This window comes from Capricornis sumatraensis, chromosome 2 (genome assembly GCF_032405125.1).
Source record: "Capricornis sumatraensis isolate serow.1 chromosome 2, serow.2, whole genome shotgun sequence".
NCBI lineage: Eukaryota > Metazoa > Chordata > Mammalia > Artiodactyla > Bovidae > Capricornis > Capricornis sumatraensis.
Genome location: NC_091070.1, coordinates 196,077,100 through 196,095,349, shown reverse-complemented (window position 1 = coordinate 196,095,349; position 18,250 = coordinate 196,077,100). Strand labels below are relative to the sequence as shown.

At 38.5% G+C, this 18,250-nt stretch overlaps 1 protein-coding gene across 2 annotated transcripts in view; it reads right to left on the bottom strand.

Annotated features, from left to right (window-relative positions):
- Window positions 1–18,250, bottom strand: part of FAF1 (Fas associated factor 1) — a 485,365-nt gene that overhangs the window by 374,573 nt on the left and 92,542 nt on the right. The window contains exon 1 of one of the 2 annotated variants that reach the window (XM_068964658.1): window positions 7,624–7,672. The exons of the other annotated variant lie outside the window; for it this stretch is intronic. The gene's annotated coding sequence lies outside the window, so the exon portion shown is untranslated. Of the gene's footprint in view, window positions 1–7,623; window positions 7,673–18,250 lie in introns of those variants that run through there. 2 annotated transcript variants of the gene reach the window in all.

The following is an 18,250-nucleotide window of genomic DNA, read 5'->3' as shown; positions in this document are numbered from 1 at the left end:
AGATTCTGATCATATTTTACTGCTACCACATTTCACTGTGACTCTGGTCCTAGTCTCCATCTTCTCTCTCCTCCATTATTATAATAGCCTCCAAACTGATTTCTGAGCCTTGCACTTCCTCACTTTCAATGTATTCTTATTTAATAGTGAAGTTATTTGATCACATAAAAGCTCTACTCAAAATCTTCCACTGATATGTTCCTTAATATACAAAGACAACAGCCTTAAGATGCATTATTCCTCCCTCACTCTCCTAATCTCTCTAATTTGTCTATCTCCTCTTTTCCCGAGCCATACTTGTGTCTCCTTGATGTTCCTGGGAAAATGTCAGACCTTATTTCTCACTTCAAGAATGTTTGTGGTCACTATTACCCCAGCCTGAAATATTCCTGCCCCCAGATACATGGATGATTTGCTAACTCCCTTCTTCCAGGTCTTTATTCAACTATCACCTGTCTATTTTTTCTTAAAAAACAAAAAACAAAAAACTGCAGAGCACCATCCAACATACTTTAGCCTTCTTCCCCGTTTTATTTATTTTCCCTTAGAGTTAACATTTTCTGATACACTATATAATGTTATTTATATCATTTATTTCTGTCTCCCATTAAGAAAATATAGTTTCATCATGGCAGGAATTTGGATGAAACTGTTATTTCCCTAGCACTGAGAAGAGAACTTTGCATATAGTAAAAGCTCAAAAATATTTCCCGGTGAATTTCTGATAGAGTGTCAAGTGAATAAATCTGATTATATGTGTTTTCAGTCTTAAAGAGGAATGAGAAGAAACGGAGGATCTGTCGTGTGCAAGGCGTAATTACACATCATTACCTATCTCACTTAATCCTCACTCTATGAAGTAAGCATGTTAACAGATGAGGAAAATGACATTCTGAAAAAATAAGAGATTTATCCAAAATCACATACAGTGAAAAAGCTGGCTTAAAGCTCAACATTCAGAAAACGAAGATCATGGCGTCTGGTCCCATCACTTCATGGCAAATAGATGGGGAAACAGTGGAAACAGTGGCTGACTTTATTTTTCTGGGCTTCAAAATCACTGCAGATGGTGATTGCAGCCATGAAATTAAAAAACACTTACTCCTTGGAAGGAAAGTTATGACCAACCTACATAGCATATTAAAAAGCAGAGACATTACTTTGTCAACAAAGGTCCGTCTTGTCAAGGCTATGCTTTTTCCAGTGGTCATGTATGGATGTGAGAGTTGGACTATAAAGAAAGCTGAGCACTGAAGAATTGATGCTTTTGAACTGTGGTGTTGGAGAAGACTCTTGAGAGTCCCTTGGACTTCAAGGAGATCCAACCAGTCCATCCTAAAGGAGATCAGTCCTGGGTGTTCATTGGAAGGACTGATGTTGAAGCTGAAACTCCCAATACTTTGGCCACCTGATGCGAAGAGCTGACTCATTTGAAAAGACCCTGATGCTGGGAAAGATTGAGGGCAGGAGGAGAAGGGGATGACAGAGGATGAGATGGTTGGATGGCATCACTGACTCAGCGGACATGAGTTTGGGTGAACTCTGGGAGTTGGTGATGGACAGGGAGGCCTGGCGTGCTGCGGTTCATGGGGTCGCAAAGAATCGGACACAACTGAGCGACTGAACTGAATTGAGCACTCAAACTGGGGCCTCTTTGACTCCAAAAAGTCCAGCTCTTTTAATCATAAAGCAAGTTGGGGTCTATTTCTTGACAGCATAGAGGAGAGGGGATACTTTTGAGTATCAATCAATACAGTACAAATCTCCATAATTTACTTGCAATACTAAAATTTACTACAGTTCCTTAGGTCACTAAGTCTATTTTAGGAACTGGAAAATCAATCCACCTCTCATCTGTGTCTATGTGGAGGAATGGAAGGTGATGGCTGGACTGGACGGCTGAGGTGGAGGGAAGCATGGAACTGACTGCTACCACCAATATGATCATCCCTAGAAATCTCTGAGTTCTTTAAGGCTACAGAACACCTTTCCAGAGTAGTGCTACCCAACAGGACTTTCTGCAATGATGGAAATACTCTGTATCAGCACTATAGAATATTGTAGCTACTAGTCCCATATGGCTATTGATCATTTGAAGTACGGCCAGTGGGACCAAGGAATTAAATTATAATTTAAATACCTACATGGCATTAGTAGCTTTTGTATTGAACAGCACTGTTCTAGACTCTCCATTCCACTTCAACCACCTCCTTCACCTAACTTACTAACTGACTTGTAATACTCTGGTTAATTTTAAATGACGACACTGAATATAGGGTTAAATTTGTCCCCCAAAACTATCCCAAAGAAAAGAGGAAACTGCCCTATAGCTGAGTCTTTACATTATTTTATTTTTTAAGAACAAAAACTATTTAGAAAAGACACAGAGCCTAAAGCAACTTTAGACAATACTAGTTCTGGACACTGAAAACAAGTTACCAAATGGAATCAGTTAAAAAGGATGGCAAAGAAATTCAACAAATTTCATATTTATTTGGCAGAGTGGGGAAGGTACTGGCTCAGAATTAAAACTTTACATTCATTATAAATAAGCCTGTTAAAGATTACTTGAAAAGGTTTCATTGTAAAGCTCATGAATAGCAAATAAGTTCTTCTGGCTTGAGATTAAAATTTCCAGAAAAAGTACCATATCCAGATTTTAAGTGCTCTAATTTAAACCACTTAAACAAAAATTAAGATCAGGTGCTCTGGAAAAATATGAGACTAATTTCAGTAATGGTGAAGACACTAACGTTTAAAATGTGTGTGAAGTGTTTGAATATAATTGTTTCATTACATGAGTATTTTTTAAAAGCAACATTTCTAAAGTAATATTTTATATTGTATGACTTAAAACATGTATATATAAGTTAATAAGCTAACTTAATGACTATTTCGTATACAAGCTTTAAAAAGTTTATAGGGCTTCCTTGGTGGGTCAGTGGTAAAGAATCCAGTTGCCAATGCAGGACACACAGGTTCAATCCCTGGTCTGGGAAGATCCCATGACACAGAGCAACTAAGCCCATGTACCACAACTACTGACTCCCACATACTGCAACTTCTGAAGCCCACATGCCCTAGAGTCCTTACTCTACAAAAAGAGAAGTCACTATAAAGAGAAACCCAAGCACCACAATTGGAGAATAAGCCCCACTCACTGCAACTAAGAAAAATCCATATAGCAACGAAGGCACAGCACAGCCAAAAATAAATAAATAAAAATTTTTTTTAAGTTTATAGCTTCAGGTTAACAAAAATATTTTTATCCTGTCACAGAAAAATGAGAATTATCTCATATTCAGACATATACAATAACCCCCCATATTTATTTTAAAAGCTAAGCTCATCAACTCCAATCAATAGTCATAAGGCCCAATTCAAGTCTGTTTCCTACCCTGAGCATTCTCATGCATTCTCACATTCTTTCAATTTTTATTGCCAAAATATATTTGAATATGCTTATTTTATGGGTCACTCACTTAGCACACAGTAATATATTTTGCCTTATAATGTTAATCTTTTTTCTCCCAGTTAAATGCTTTATATGTTCCAGATATTCAAGCTGGATTTAGAAAAGGCAGAGGAATCAGAGAGCAAATTGCCAACATCCACTGAATCATTGAAAAAGCAAGAGAGTTCCAGAAGAACACATACTTCTGCTGTATTGACTACACCAAAGCCTTTGACTGTGTTCAGTTCAGTTCAGTCAGGTACACAACAAATTGTGGAAAATTCTTCAAGAGATGGGAATACCAGACCACCTCTCCTGCCTCCTGAGAAATCTATATGTAGGTCAGGAAGCATCAGTTAGAACTGGACATGGAAGAACAGACTGGTTCCAAATTGGGAAAGCAGTACGTCAAGGCTGTGCTGGATGAAGAACAAGCTGGAATCAAGATTGCCGGGAGAAATATCAATAACCTCATTTATGCAGATGACACTGCCCTTATGGCAGAAAGCAAAGAAGAACTAAAGAGCCTCTTGATGAAAGTGAAAGAGGAGAGTGAAAAAGCTGGCGTAAATCTCAACATTCAAAAACTAAGACCATGGCATCCAGTCCCATCACTTCACGACAAATACATGGGAAAACAAAGGAAACAGTGACAGACTTTACCTTTGGGGGCTCCAAAATCACTGCAGATGGTGACTGCAGCCATGAAATTAAAAGATGCTTACACCTTGGAAGAAAAGTTATGACCAACCTAGACAACATATTAAAAAGCAGAGCCATTACTTTGCCAACAAAGATCCGTCCAGTCAAAGCTATGGTTTTTCCAGTAGTCATGTATGGATATAAGAGTTGGACTATAAAGAAAGTTGAACGCTGAAGAATTGATGCTTTTGAACTGTGGTGTTGGAGAATATTCTTGAGAGTCCCTTAACCAGTCCAACCTAAAGGAAATCAGTCCTGAATAGTCATTGGAAGGACAGATGCTGAAGCTGAAACTCCAATCCTTTGGCCACCTGATGGGAAGAACTGACTCATTTGAAAAGACCCTGGTGCCGGGAAAGATTGAAGTCAGAAAGAGAAGGAGATGACAGAAGATGAGATGGTGGGCATTATCAATTCAATGGACATGAGTTTGAGTAAGCTACGGGAGTCGGTGATGGACAGAGAGGCCTGGCGTGCTGCAGTCCATGGGGTTGCAAAGAGTCGCACATGACTGAGCAACTGAACTGAACTGACGGATATGTTCTATGTCCTCAATTAGAGTCTAAGCTCCCACAGGCAAGAACAATGTATTACTTCTTTGCATTCATCACAGCACTTACAGCTGATTGATTTTCTAGAAGACAGAAGGAAAGCTGTGTATCGGGTGCTCCAAATATACTAAATAATGACAAAATAAAATTGCCTTCAATCTATTACACAATAGATCTGCAGGACATTTACCTCAAGTTCAGTAAACTTGAGTAATTTGCACAAGGTAAGTGCTATTAAAATCTACGGTCTTTCCAATCCCAGTTCCCAAATGTTAATCCTTTACTGACTGATCACCATCTTATTTGTACACTTCAAATATTAGCACTCAGAAATCAAAATGCTAAAGGAGCACAAACCACTGAATTGGTTATATTTTTTCCTTTTTTAGTCCTATAAACTAATAATGAGTAAGCTCCCTTTGTAACTATATGAAACTGAAAGTAATATGCAACTTAATGCTCTGCTCGGAGAAGGCAATGGCACCCCACTCCAGTACTCTTGCCTGGAAAATCCCATGGACGGAGGAGCCTGGTAGGCTGTAGTCCATGAGGTCACAAAGAGTTGGACACGACTGAGCGACTTCACTTTCACTTTTCACTTTCCTGCACTGGAGAAGGAAATGGCAACCCACTCCAGTATTCTTGCCTGGAGAGGCCCAGGGACGGGGAAGCCTGGTGGGCTGCCCGTCTATGGGGTCGCACAGAGTCGGACATGACTGAAGTGATGCAGCAGCAACAGCAGCAGCAGCAATGCTCCTAAATGAAAAACTTCTCCCCACCACCACCCTCTCCCCTCAGCCCCTTCTACTGGCACTACAGGAAGGGAGAAAAGGCAAGAGAAATAAGATGCAGGAGAGACAATAAGGGTTAATGGCAGCAGAAAATTTACATGTGTCCATGGAACATAATTTCATGGTAAAAGCATCCACTGCAGAAATGTCTCAACTAGCAACAGTCAGACAACAGCCTAGATATTTTCACTCAGGAAAGGATCAGTATTAACAAAAGATAAGGGATCATAAATAATTAACACCTAAAGGTAAGCTGTATGAATCACTTATTGTGCCAAACCAATGAAGGGAAAAGGCTCCAGGCTGATGAGAATCAAAAGTTCACTGAATCCAATCACTTCTTCCTTGCCTATCAGTAAGTGATGGGTATAAAAGAAATATGCAGAGAATGTAGCATAATAATTACGAATCCCAATCCCAGATACAGAGATCTAAATTCAGATAACAGGTCTGTTGCTGACTATCTGTGTCATCTTAGGCAAGTCATTTGCCCTCCAAATATGCAAAATTAAAGACAATAATAACAATAGTTATTTCCTAGGGCTGTTGTGAAAATTAAACTGAAAGAAAAATACAAACTACTTCAAAAGGACTTGATGTATGGAAAGTACTCAATATGCTTATTTTTTATTTGAAGTAGAAGAGGGTGAGCTTTTCCACCTGGTTTTATAGCTCTGGGCATGGTTATTTCAGATAAGAGTGTTGAATTGGAAACCAAGAGATGGGTTCATGTTGTGGCTTTCTCAATAACTTGATGTTTGATCTTGGTCAATTTGTTTCTCTTTATTAGTCTTTATGTTTCCAAATCTGTAAAACCAAAGGGGTTGGCCTAAATGATCTTGTATTATTCAGAGCTTTCCAGAGAAAGAAAATTAATAGGATGGGGAGAAAGAGAGAATTTAATTTTAAGGAACTTGCTCATGCAGTTATGGAGGCTGGCAAGTCCAAAATCTACAAGATGGGTCAGCAGGCTGTATACCTAGGAAAAAGTCAATGCTGCAGTTGGCATCTTCTACATAATTCCCCCTTGCTCAGGAGATGTCAATCTTTTTTCTGTCCAGGCCTTCAACTGATTGGATGAGGCCTATCAATGTTATAAAGGGCAATCTGCTTTACTAAGTTCACCAATATAAAATATAAATCTCAACCAAAAGCATTCTCACAGAACATCTAGCATGCCAGATCAAATATCCAGGCACTATGGTCCAGCCAAGTTGACACATAAAATTAACCATCACAGATTTGTAAGGTCCTTTCCAGACCTAAGATTCCATAACCTCTGACTTCTGCATCTGTGAAAATACTTACTTCATAAAGTCTACTGATGTATCTTTATGGAATTCTGAAATTAATAACAATAACTACACATACATATATATACATACATATGCATGCATACATATTGGAGGAGGGCATGGCAACCCACTCCAGCATTCTCACCTGGAGAATCTCAAGGACAGAGGAACCTGGCAGGCTATAGTCCATAGGGTGCAAAGAGTTGGACACAACTAAAGCAATTTAGCATGCATGCATGCACACACATACATACATAATTTGTTAAAGTGGTTTTAACTTTAACAGGACAAGAATTGAAACTAGAATAGATGTAAAGTCTCCAATGACTCTGTACATTTTTGAAACTAGCCACAAATTCTCTGACAACACTGCCATCAAGAAGTGAGCTCTTCTGGAATGAGTACAAATCTGTAATTTATTTTTGGAGGGAAATTTGGCAATATTCTGAACATTATATGTGCATCCTGTGTGACCCAGATTCCTATTTAGGCAGGGATGCGCCCTTGTATATAAGATGACGTGCACAAGAACATCTGTCATAGCATCATTTGGAACAGTGAAAACTCAGGAACAACCTAAATGCCAATGAAAAATAAAATAGATGCTGTGTTGCCTCCATGAAAAAAGAAAAAAGAAGTGGGCTCTTAAACCTATATTGGTTTGTGTGACTGCTTTGACCATCGAAGTACAGCAGTAGTATACTATGTGATTTCTGAAGCTAGGTAATAAAGAGCTATGGATGGTAACTTTCCACATGGTTTCCTTAAAAGTTCACTCTTGGGAAACTCCTTTTCAGAACTTGACCCCAAGCTGTGAGAAAAGCACAAACCACATGGAGAGGTCATGTAGAGATGATTCAGTTTACTGTCCTAGCTGAGCTCAGTCTTGTAGCCATCCCAGGACAGGTGCCAGAAACATGAGTGATGAAACCATCTTGGAAGCAGATCCTCTAGCTTCAGATATTCCAGCTCCCAACAAGGAGTCACTCTAAGCCATGCCAGCTAATGCTCTGGACTTCGTGGAGCAGACATGCCATCCCTACCATAATCTTTTAAAATTTCTGATCGATGGGATCTGTGAACATAATAAGGTATCTATTTTAAGCCACTGAAGCTTTGGATTAGTTTATTATACAGCAATAGTAACGGGAACACTTTTTCATATCTAGCACTCAATATGAAATCAGAGTCAATATGACAAACACATTGCTAGGCACTTTCCATATGTATTGTTTAATCCTTATAACCTTGTGAAATAATTATGATTACCTGAGGATTAAAAGAGTTAATTTAACCAAACAGCAATACTCTTACAGTAAATATTAGAATGGAGCTGTAAATCAGGTCTTTAGGCATTATGTCTACTGTTATAGTGCTGCCATTTCCTTAAGCATGATGTTGAGAGAGAAAAAAGAGCTAAGGTATTGAGATAGATATGTGAATAAGCAAAACAGAACCTCAAAAAGTAGGAACGTGGACTTAAGGCAACTGTAGACTGAATGACACAGGGAACCAACACCCTTCAACTCCAATGTATTCTCTTTAGTGTTCTAACCAGATAATGAAAGAAGCTCATAAAAATCACAAACTTGGTTGGAGGTACGACAGGGCTCTGCAACAAGTTCCCCAGGTGAATTTTAGCTCACTGAAGTTTAAGAATCCCTGATTCCCAAACTAATTAGACCAATGTCAAGGAACAGTGGTATTCCCTTGGTTTCAAATTTCATCAGGGAAATCTATATTTTCCCTGAAATGATTTAATGTCTTAACTAAGAAATCCCCAAAACAAAATAATACCATATATTAGAGGTGAAGGAGTAAAAGTGATTGATGCTCATTTGAATTTCACAAATTAATCATACAGTATATTTTTGTAAGGTTGAAACTATTACACTGGGTTAGGGCAGCATTGGAGTGATTTTTAAAAATATTAAATCCTAATGTCTAGTCAAGGCTATGGTTTTTCCAGTGGTCATGTATGGATGTGAGAGTTGGACTGTGTACAAAGCTGAGCGCCGAAGAATTGATGCTTTTGAACTGTGGTGTTGGAGGAGACTCTTTGAGAGTTCCTTGGACTGCAAAGAGATCCAACCAGTCCATTTTAAGGAGATTAGCCCTGGATGTTCTTTGGAAGGAATGACGCTAAAGCTGAAACTCCAGTACTTTGGCCACCTCATGTGAAGAGTTGACTCATTGGAAAAGACTCTGATGCCTGGAAAGATTCAAGGCAGGAGGACAAGGGGACGACCCAGGATGAGGTGGCCGGATGGCATCACCAACTCGATGGACGTGAGTCTGAGTGAATTCCGGGAGTTGGTGATGGACAGGGAGGCCTGGCGTGCTGCGATTCATGGGGTCGCAAAGAGTCGGACACGACTGAGCGACTGAACTGAAGTGAATGAGATCAGACTCACGTCCGTCGAGTCGGTGATGCCATCCAGCCATCTCATCCTGAGTCGTCCCCTTCTCCTCCTGCCTTCACTCTTTCCAGGCATCAGGGACTTTTGAAGTGAATCAGCTCTTCGCATTAGGTGGCCAAAATACTGGAGTTTCAGCTTCAACATCGTCCGTTCAATGAACACCCACGATTGATCTCCTTTAGGATGGACTGGTTGGATCTCCTTGCAGTCCAACGGACTCTCAAGAGTCTTCTCCAACATCACAATTCAGAAGCATCAACTCTTTGGCACTCAGCTTTCTTTATAGTCCACTCTCAGATCCATACATGACTACTGGTACAACCACACCCTTGACAAGACGAACCTTTGTTGACAAAGTAACATCTCTGTTTTTTAATATGCTGCCTAGGTTGGTCATAACTTTCCCTCCAAGGAGTTCAGTTCAGTCACTCAGTCATGTCCAACTCTTTATGGCCCCATGCATCACAGCACGCCAGGCCTCTCTGTCAATCACCAACTTCCAGAGTTCACTCAAACTCACATCCATCGAGTCAGTGATGCCATCCAACCATCTCATCCTCTGTCGTCCCCTTCTCCTCCTGCCCCCAATCCCTCCCAGCATCAGAGTCTTTTCCAATAAGTCAACTCTTCGTATGAGGTGGCCAAAGTACTGCAGTTTCAGCTTCAACATCAGTCCCTCCAATGAACACCCATGACTGATCTCCTTTAGGATGGACGGGTTGGATCTCCCTGCAGTCCAAAGGACTCTCAAGAGTCTTCTCCAACACCACAGTTCAAAAGCATTAATTCTTCAGTGCTCAGCTTTCTACACAGTCCAACTCTCACATCCATACATGACCACTGGAAAAACCAGTAAGCATCTTTTAATTTCATGGCTGCAATCACCATCTGCAGTGATTTTGGAGCCCAGAAAAATAAAGTCAGCCACTGTTTCCACTGTTTCCCCATCTATTTCCCATGAAGTGATGAGACCAGAAGCCATGATCTTCGTTTTCTGAATGTTGAGTTTTAAGCAAACTATTTCACTCTCCTCTTTCACTTTCATCAAGAGGCTCTTTAGTTCCTCTTCACTTTCTGCCATAAGGGTGGTGTCATCTGCATATCCAAGGTTATTGACATTTCTCCCAGAATCTTGATTCCAGCTTGTGCTTCCTCCAGCCGAGCATTTCTAATGATGTACTCTGCATAGAAGTTAAATAAGCAGGGTGACAATATACAGCCTTGATGTACTCCTTTTCCTATTTGGAACCAGTCTGTTGTTCCATGTCCAGTTCTAACTGTTGCTTCCTGACCTGCATACAGGTTTCTCAAGAGGCAGGTCAGGTGGTCTGGTATTCCCATCTCTTTCGGAATTTTCCACAGTTTATTGTGATCCACACAGTCAAAGGCTTTGGCATAGTCAATAAAGCAGAAATAGATGTTTTTCTGGAACTCTCTTGCTTTTTCTATGATCCAGCGGATGTTGGCAAGTTGATCTCTGGTTCCTCTGCCTTTTCTAAAACCAGCTTGAACATCAGGAAGTTCACGGTTCACGTATTGTTGAAGCCTGGCTTCGAGAATTTTGAGCATTACTTTACTAGCCTGTGAGATGAGTGTAATTGTGCGGTAGTTTGAGCATTCTTTGGGACTGGAATGAAAACTGACCTTTTCCAGTCCTGTGGCCAAATCTGCTGACATATTGAGTGCAGCACTTTCACAGCATCATCTTTCAGGATTTGAAATAGCTCAACTGGAATTCCATCACCTCCACTAGCTTTGTTCATAGTGGTGCTTCCTATGGCCCACTTGACTTCACATTCCAGGATGTCTGGCTCTAGGAGTGTGATCACACCATTGGGATTATCTGGGTCATGAAGATCTTTTTTGCACATTTCTTCTGTGTATTCTTGCCACATCTTCTTAATATCTTCTGCTTCTGTTAGGTCCATACCGTTTCTGTCCTTTATTGAGCCCATCATTGCATGAAATGTTCCCTTGGTATGTCTAATTTTCTTGAAGAGATCTCTAGTCTTTCTCATTCTATTGTTTTCCTCTCTTTCTTTGCATTGATTGCTGAAGGAGGCTTTCTTATCTCTTCTTGCTCTTCTTTGGAACTTTGCATTCAGATGCCTATATCTTTCCTTTTCTCCTTTGCTTTTCGCTTCTCTTCTTTTCACAGCTATTTGTAAGGCCTCCCCAGACCGACATTTTGCTTTTTTGCATTTCTTTTCCATGGGGATGGTTTTGATCCCTGTCTCCTGTACAATGTCATGAACCTCTGTCCATAGTTCATCAGGCACTCTGTCTATCAGATCTAGTCCCTTAAATCTATTTCTCACTTCCATTGTATAATAATAAGGTATTTGATTTAGGTCATACCTGAATGGTCTAGCAGTCTTCCCCACTTTCTTCAATTTAAGTCTGAATTTGGCAATAAGGAGTTCATGATCTGAGCCACAGTCAGCTCCCAATCTTGTTTTTGCTGACTGTATGGAGCTTCTCCATCTTTGGCTGCAAAGAATATAATCAATCTGATTTTGGTGTTGACCATCTGGTGAAGTCCATGTGTAGTCTTCTCTTGTGTTGCTGGAAGAGGGTGTTTGCTATGGCCATACAGAATAAATAGCTGCAATTAATAATGCTGAATTCATTTAATTGAGCTGTGGTAACAGATATTTTTCAATCAATAAGAATATAAAGTACAATTCTTTTTTTTAAGTTTTCTTTAAATGTATTTAGTTATTTATTTTTAGCTGCACTGGGTCTTCGTTGCTACATGGGTTTTCTCTAGTTGCAACGAGTGAGGGGCTATTCTCTAGTTGCAGTACACAGGCTCTAGGGTGCTAGGGCTTCAAAAGTTGCAGCTTGTGGGCTTGAGAGTACAGGTTCAAAAGTTCTGGTGCATGGGCTTAGTTGCCCTGTGGCATGTGGAATCTTCCTGGACCAGGGATCAAACCCACATTCCCCACATTGCCAGGTGGATTCTTAACCACTGGACCACTGCGAAAGTCCTAGAGTACATTTCTTTATAGGAATGTGGAAATGCTATAAATGATTTCATAAAACACTCAAATTCACTTGCTCAGGCCTTAAATTTTTCTGTAAGCTTCCTGAACTATAATCCATACAAAACACCGTGACATTTTTGCTTCATCTATGCTTTTAACAATACAAAAAGATGGCAAAACCTTATCTGCCAACTGGTACACAGATGTTAGTCACAACAGCAATGTAGCAAACCTAAACATTTAACCAGTCTTAAAACACAAACAACATAAACTGCAAAATGGCCAAATTATACTCCTTGAGCATGCTGAAAAAAAGTAGCTATCATCTCCCCTACTTTTGGCACATATGGAAAAATTAAAAATTCAGTTAGCTTTTCCTCTAGTTCCTTTTCAGTCACACTAACAATTTTACAACTTAAGTCTCATATCAAAGCACTGAGATAGCAAAATTACAACCAAGAATTCTATAACACTTGGTCGACATTTGATCTCAAATCATCTCTAAAGGACCTCCAGCCACTTTTTCTACTTTCCCAGATGGTGCCATCTTAATACCAGGCATGATAAGAGATACAAAGCAAATTAATAAGATAACCAGCAAGGACCTACTGTATAGCACAGGGAACTCTACTCAATATTCTGTAATAACCTAAATAGGAAAAAATATTTTGAAAAAGATAAAGATACTTGTATATATATAACTGAATCACTGCTATACACCTCAAACTAACAAAACACTGTAATGAATTATACTCCAATATAAAATAAAAATTTTTAATGTTAATGGTAGAATATAAGTGACAAGGTGATAGATGTTAACTGTAAAATCCTTTAAATTTTTCTATACATTCAAATATTTTCATAAAAAATACTGAACACTTTTTTTTAAAGAAACCAAATTGAAGTTCAGCAAAAGACACTTCCTCCCTATCTATTACTGTGGGCAAGAATCCCTTAGAAGAAATGGAGTAGCTCTTATGGTCAATAAAAGAGTCCAAAATGCACTGAAAAGTGAAAGTGAAGTCACGCGCTCATGACAGAATGATCTCTGTTCATTTCCAAGGCAAACCATTCAATATCACAGTAATCCAAGTCTATGCCCCAACACAGTAATGTCAAAGAAGCTGAAGTTGAATGGTTTTATGATGACCTACAAGGCCATCTAGAATTAACACCAAAAAAAAAAAAAAAAGTCCTTTTCATCATAGGGGACTAGAATGCAAAAGTAGGAAGTCAAGAGATACCTGGAGTAACAGGTAAGAATGGCCTTTGAGTACAAAATTGAAGCAGGGCAAAGGCTAACAGAGTTTTGCCAAGAGAATACACTGGTCACAGCGAACACTCTTTGCCAACAACACAAGAGACAGATTTACACATGGACATCACCAGATGGTCAATAATGAAATCAAATTGATTATATTCTTTGCAATCATGGAGAAGCTCTATATAGTCAGCAAAAACAAGACCAGGAGCTGACTGTGGCTCAGATCATCAGCTCCTTATTGCAAAATTCTGGCTAAAATTGAAGAAAGTAGAGAAAACTACTAGACCATTCGGGTATGACCTACATCAAACCCCTTATGACTATACAGTGAAAGTGATAAATAGGTTCGAGGGATTAGATCCGGTAGACAGAGTGCCTTAAGAACTATGGACGGAGGTTTATAACACTGTAGAGGAGGCGATGACCAAAATCATCACAAGGAAAAAGAAATGCAACAAGGCACACCGGTTGTCTGAGGAGGCCTTACAAATAGCTGAGAAAAGAAGAGAAGTGACAGGCAAAGGAAAAAGGGAAAGATATACCCAACTGAAGTAGAATTCCAAAGAACAGCAAGGAGAGATAAGAAAGCCTTCCTAAGTGAACAATGCAAAGAAATAGATAACAATAGAATGAGAAAGACTAGAGATCTCTTGAATAAAACTGGAGACATCAAAAGAACATTTCATGCAAAGATGGGCACAATAAAGGACAGAAATGGCAAGGATCTAGCAGTAGCAGAAGCAGAAGAGATGTCAAGAATATACAGAAGAACTATACAACAAAGGTCTTAATGACCCAGATAACCACAATGGTGTGGTACTGGAAAACCTGTTTTCATTCCAATCCCAAAGAAAGGCAATGTCAAAGAATGTTCAAACTACTGTACAACTGCGCTCATTTCACACACTAGCAAGGTAATGCTCGAAATACTTCAAGCTAGGCTTCAACAGTATGTGAAATGAGAACATCCAGATGTACAAGCTGGATTTACAAAAGGCAGAGGAACCACAGATCAAATTGCCAACACCCAATGGATCATAGAAAAGGCAAGAGAATTTCAGAAAAACATCTGCTTCAGTGACTGTGCTAAAGCCTTTGACTGTGTGGATCACAACAAACGGTGGAAAATTCATAAGGAGATGGGAATACCAGACCACCTTACCTGCCTCCTGAGAAACCTGTATGCAGGTCAAAAAACAACAGTCAGAACCAGACATGGAACAATGGACTGGTTCCAAATTGGGAAAGGAGTACATCAAGGCTATATATCGTCACCCTGCTTATTAACATTTTTGAAGAGTACATCATGTGAAATGCTGAGCTTGATGACTCACAAGTGGAATCAAGATTTCCAGGAGAAATATCAACAACCTCACATAAGTGTAGATGCTACAACTCTAATGGCAGAAAGTGAAGAGCAACTAAAGAACCTCTTAATAAGGGTGAAAGAGAAGAATGAAAAAGCTGGCTTAAATTTCAGCATTCAAAAAACTAAGATCCTGGCATCCAGTCCCATCACTTCATGACAAATAGAAGGAGAAAAAGTGGAAACAGAGACAGATTTTATTTTCTTAGTCTCCAAAATCACTGCAGACAGTGAATGCAGCCAGGAAATTAAAAGATTTAAAGGAAGAAAACTTATGAAAAACCTAGACAGCTAATTGAAAAATAGAGACATCACTTTGCTATATAGGTCCATATAGTCAGTCCATGCTATCATTTTTCCAGTAGTCATGGATGGATGTGACAGCTGCACCATAAAGAAGGCTGAGAACTGAAGAATTGATGCTTTCAAACTGTGATGCTGGAAAAGACTCTTGAGAGTCCCTTGGACAGCAAGATCAAACCAGTCAATCCTCAAGGAAATCAACCCTGAACATTCACTGGAAGGACTTGATGCTGAACCTGAAGCTCCAATACACTGGCCACCTGATGCGAAGAGCCGACTACTTGGAAAAGACCCCGATGCTGGGAAAGGCTGAAGGCAAAAGTAGAAGGGTGTGACAGAGGATGAGACAGACAGCATCACCCATTCAGTGGATATGAATTTGACCAAACTGTGGGAGATAATAAAGGATAGGGAAGCCTGGTGTGCTACAGTCCATGGGGTCACAAAGAGTTGGACATGACTTAGTGACTGAACAACAACAACAAAAAAAATTATGCCTCAATTAAAACATTTGTTTTAAGTTATAAAAGAAGCCATAGAAAAGGAGCAATATAAAATCACAGGAATGCCATGAGACTGGCCCACTAAAAACAAAACAGAAAGGCCAGAATATAATGGAAGAATGATATCTTCAATCAATGTGTTAAAGGAAAATAACAACTTAGATCCTATACCCAGGGAAAATATTTTTCAAGAATAAAGGAACAAGGGGAAAACGATGCTTCAGACAAACTAAACCTGGAACCTAATCATCATCACTTTATTGTTGTCACTCACACTTGACAGAAGGATACTAAACAAGTGCATGAACATATAGAGGCAGAAATCACCAGGAGCCATCTTACACAAACTTTACTTCTGGGGAAAGAAGAATGGTACAGAACCTTTCATTTAAGGGGACAGTACTACCATTTCCTAAAATTGACAGACATCATCAAGACACATATCAAAGAGATCCTATGAACTCCAAGCAAAATAAATAATAAAAAAGCCACATATAGGTACATATTAGTTAAACTGCTAAAACACAAAGACTATCTTAAAAGCAGCCAAAAAGAAAAGCTTTCCTTTCAGGAACAAAACTAAATCAATAGTTGTTTTCTTCTGGAAAGCAAAAGGAAAATTTTTTCAAATTAATGAAGAAGTAGACAAACTTTCCAATCCAGAATTCTATATTCAGTAAAAAAATTACTCTTCAATAATGAAGGAAGAAATGAGATTATAAATACATTTCTGAAAATATTTTATTTTTTATTAATAAACCCACAATAAAGCAAAACCTAAAAGGTGTTCTTCAAGCAGAAGAAACTGATACCAGATGGAAGGAAGGAAATGCAGAAAGAAACTAAAAGCAACAGAAGGAGTAATTAGAAGGTAACTCTAAAAACATAATGTAAAACAATAATAATAACCTCTTATAAACTACAAATGCATATAGAATTAAATAACACAACGGGCTTCCCAGGTGTCACTAGTGGTAAAGAATCCGCCTGCCAATGCAGAAGACACAAGTGACGCGGGTTCAGTCCCTGGGATGGGAAGATCCCCTGGCGTAGGAAATGGCACCTCCCTCCAGTATCCTTGCCTGGAAAATTCCATGGGCAGAGGAGCCTGGCAGGCTACAGTCCGTGTGGCTGCCCAGAGTCAGACACGACTAAGCAACTGAGTACACACACAAATAACAAAATACCTAAAACATAAGAAGCAAAACATGGATGTTGTGTTGCTCTACTGTCACTGCTTTGTTTGGAAAGAGGTGAAACTCTTCATTTATATTACGTTTTAAAAAATCAGGGGTACAATGTTTAACCTCTATCATAATCAGGTTAAAAAGAATAAAATATCCAATAAATAAGAATTGACTATCCTGCAGGATATAGGTCAATATATAAAATTAATATCTGTCCTATATACCATCAATGAATAATTCAAATTTTAATTTACATAAGCACACTCAAAATGAAATATTTATCTCTAAATCTAACAAAATTCCAGGCATAGATTACTTCACGGATAAATTCTACCAAATGTTCACAGAAGAAAACACCAATATTACACAAACTCTTCCAGAAGAAAAGAGAGAAGCAACATTTCTGAACTTAGTTGTGCTGCCAGATAAAATATAGTACACCAAGTTAAATTTAAATTTCAGATAAAAAATAAATATTTTCAGTGTAATTATTCATGGGATTTTTATTTGCTATATATGGCAGGCCTTTTGAGATCAAAACATGTTAACATTACAAGAAAAAAAATCATTTTACTTTACTAAATACTTTAAGCATAGATGTAAAATTTCTAAAACATTAGCAAAGTATATCCAGAAGTAAATGGAAAAGAATAACATAACAGTCAAATATTAATCACTTAATGCACAACATTAACAGAAGAAGAAAATGTCTCTGGCCATTTCAACCTATGAAGAAGTATTCATTCAGTTCAGCTCAGTTCAGTTGTTCAGTCATGTCCGACTCTTTAGTCAACCTCAATACCAATTATAATCACTAAAAGATAATTTCTTTACAGGAGAAAAAAGAAATTTCATTAGCCTGATAAAAAGTAGCTATAGAAAACCTATAACTAACATTGCTTTTAAACACTCACTGAAATCTCTACCTGTAAGAATGGGAATGATTCAAGGATACTCACTAGATCACTCCTTTCAACAGTATAAAAAAAGATCTTAACCAGAACAATATGCAAAAAAACAAAATTCAAAGTATTAAAAAACAAGGAATGAAAAATTTTAAACAGCATTTACATCACAATCACAAAGGTTTAAGTACTTGGAGACTATCTAATGAAAAATATAAAAGACAACAACAAAAATCCCAGAATAGTAAGAGACATTGAAAACAAGTTCAATAAATAGAGTGATATTCTATGTTCATGGAATTGAAGATTTCATGCTGTAAAGATGTTAATTCTCTCCAGATTAGCCTCTAAATTCAGTATAAACTCAATTATAATCCTGACACAATTTTTTGTTAAAACTGATAACCTGACTGTAAGTATATATGAATATGCAAAGATTCAAGAACAGCCAAGACAACCTTGGAAAGAACAAAGTTCAAGGACCTATTCTGCCAGATTATCAAGAATTTTTTAAAAATAAAA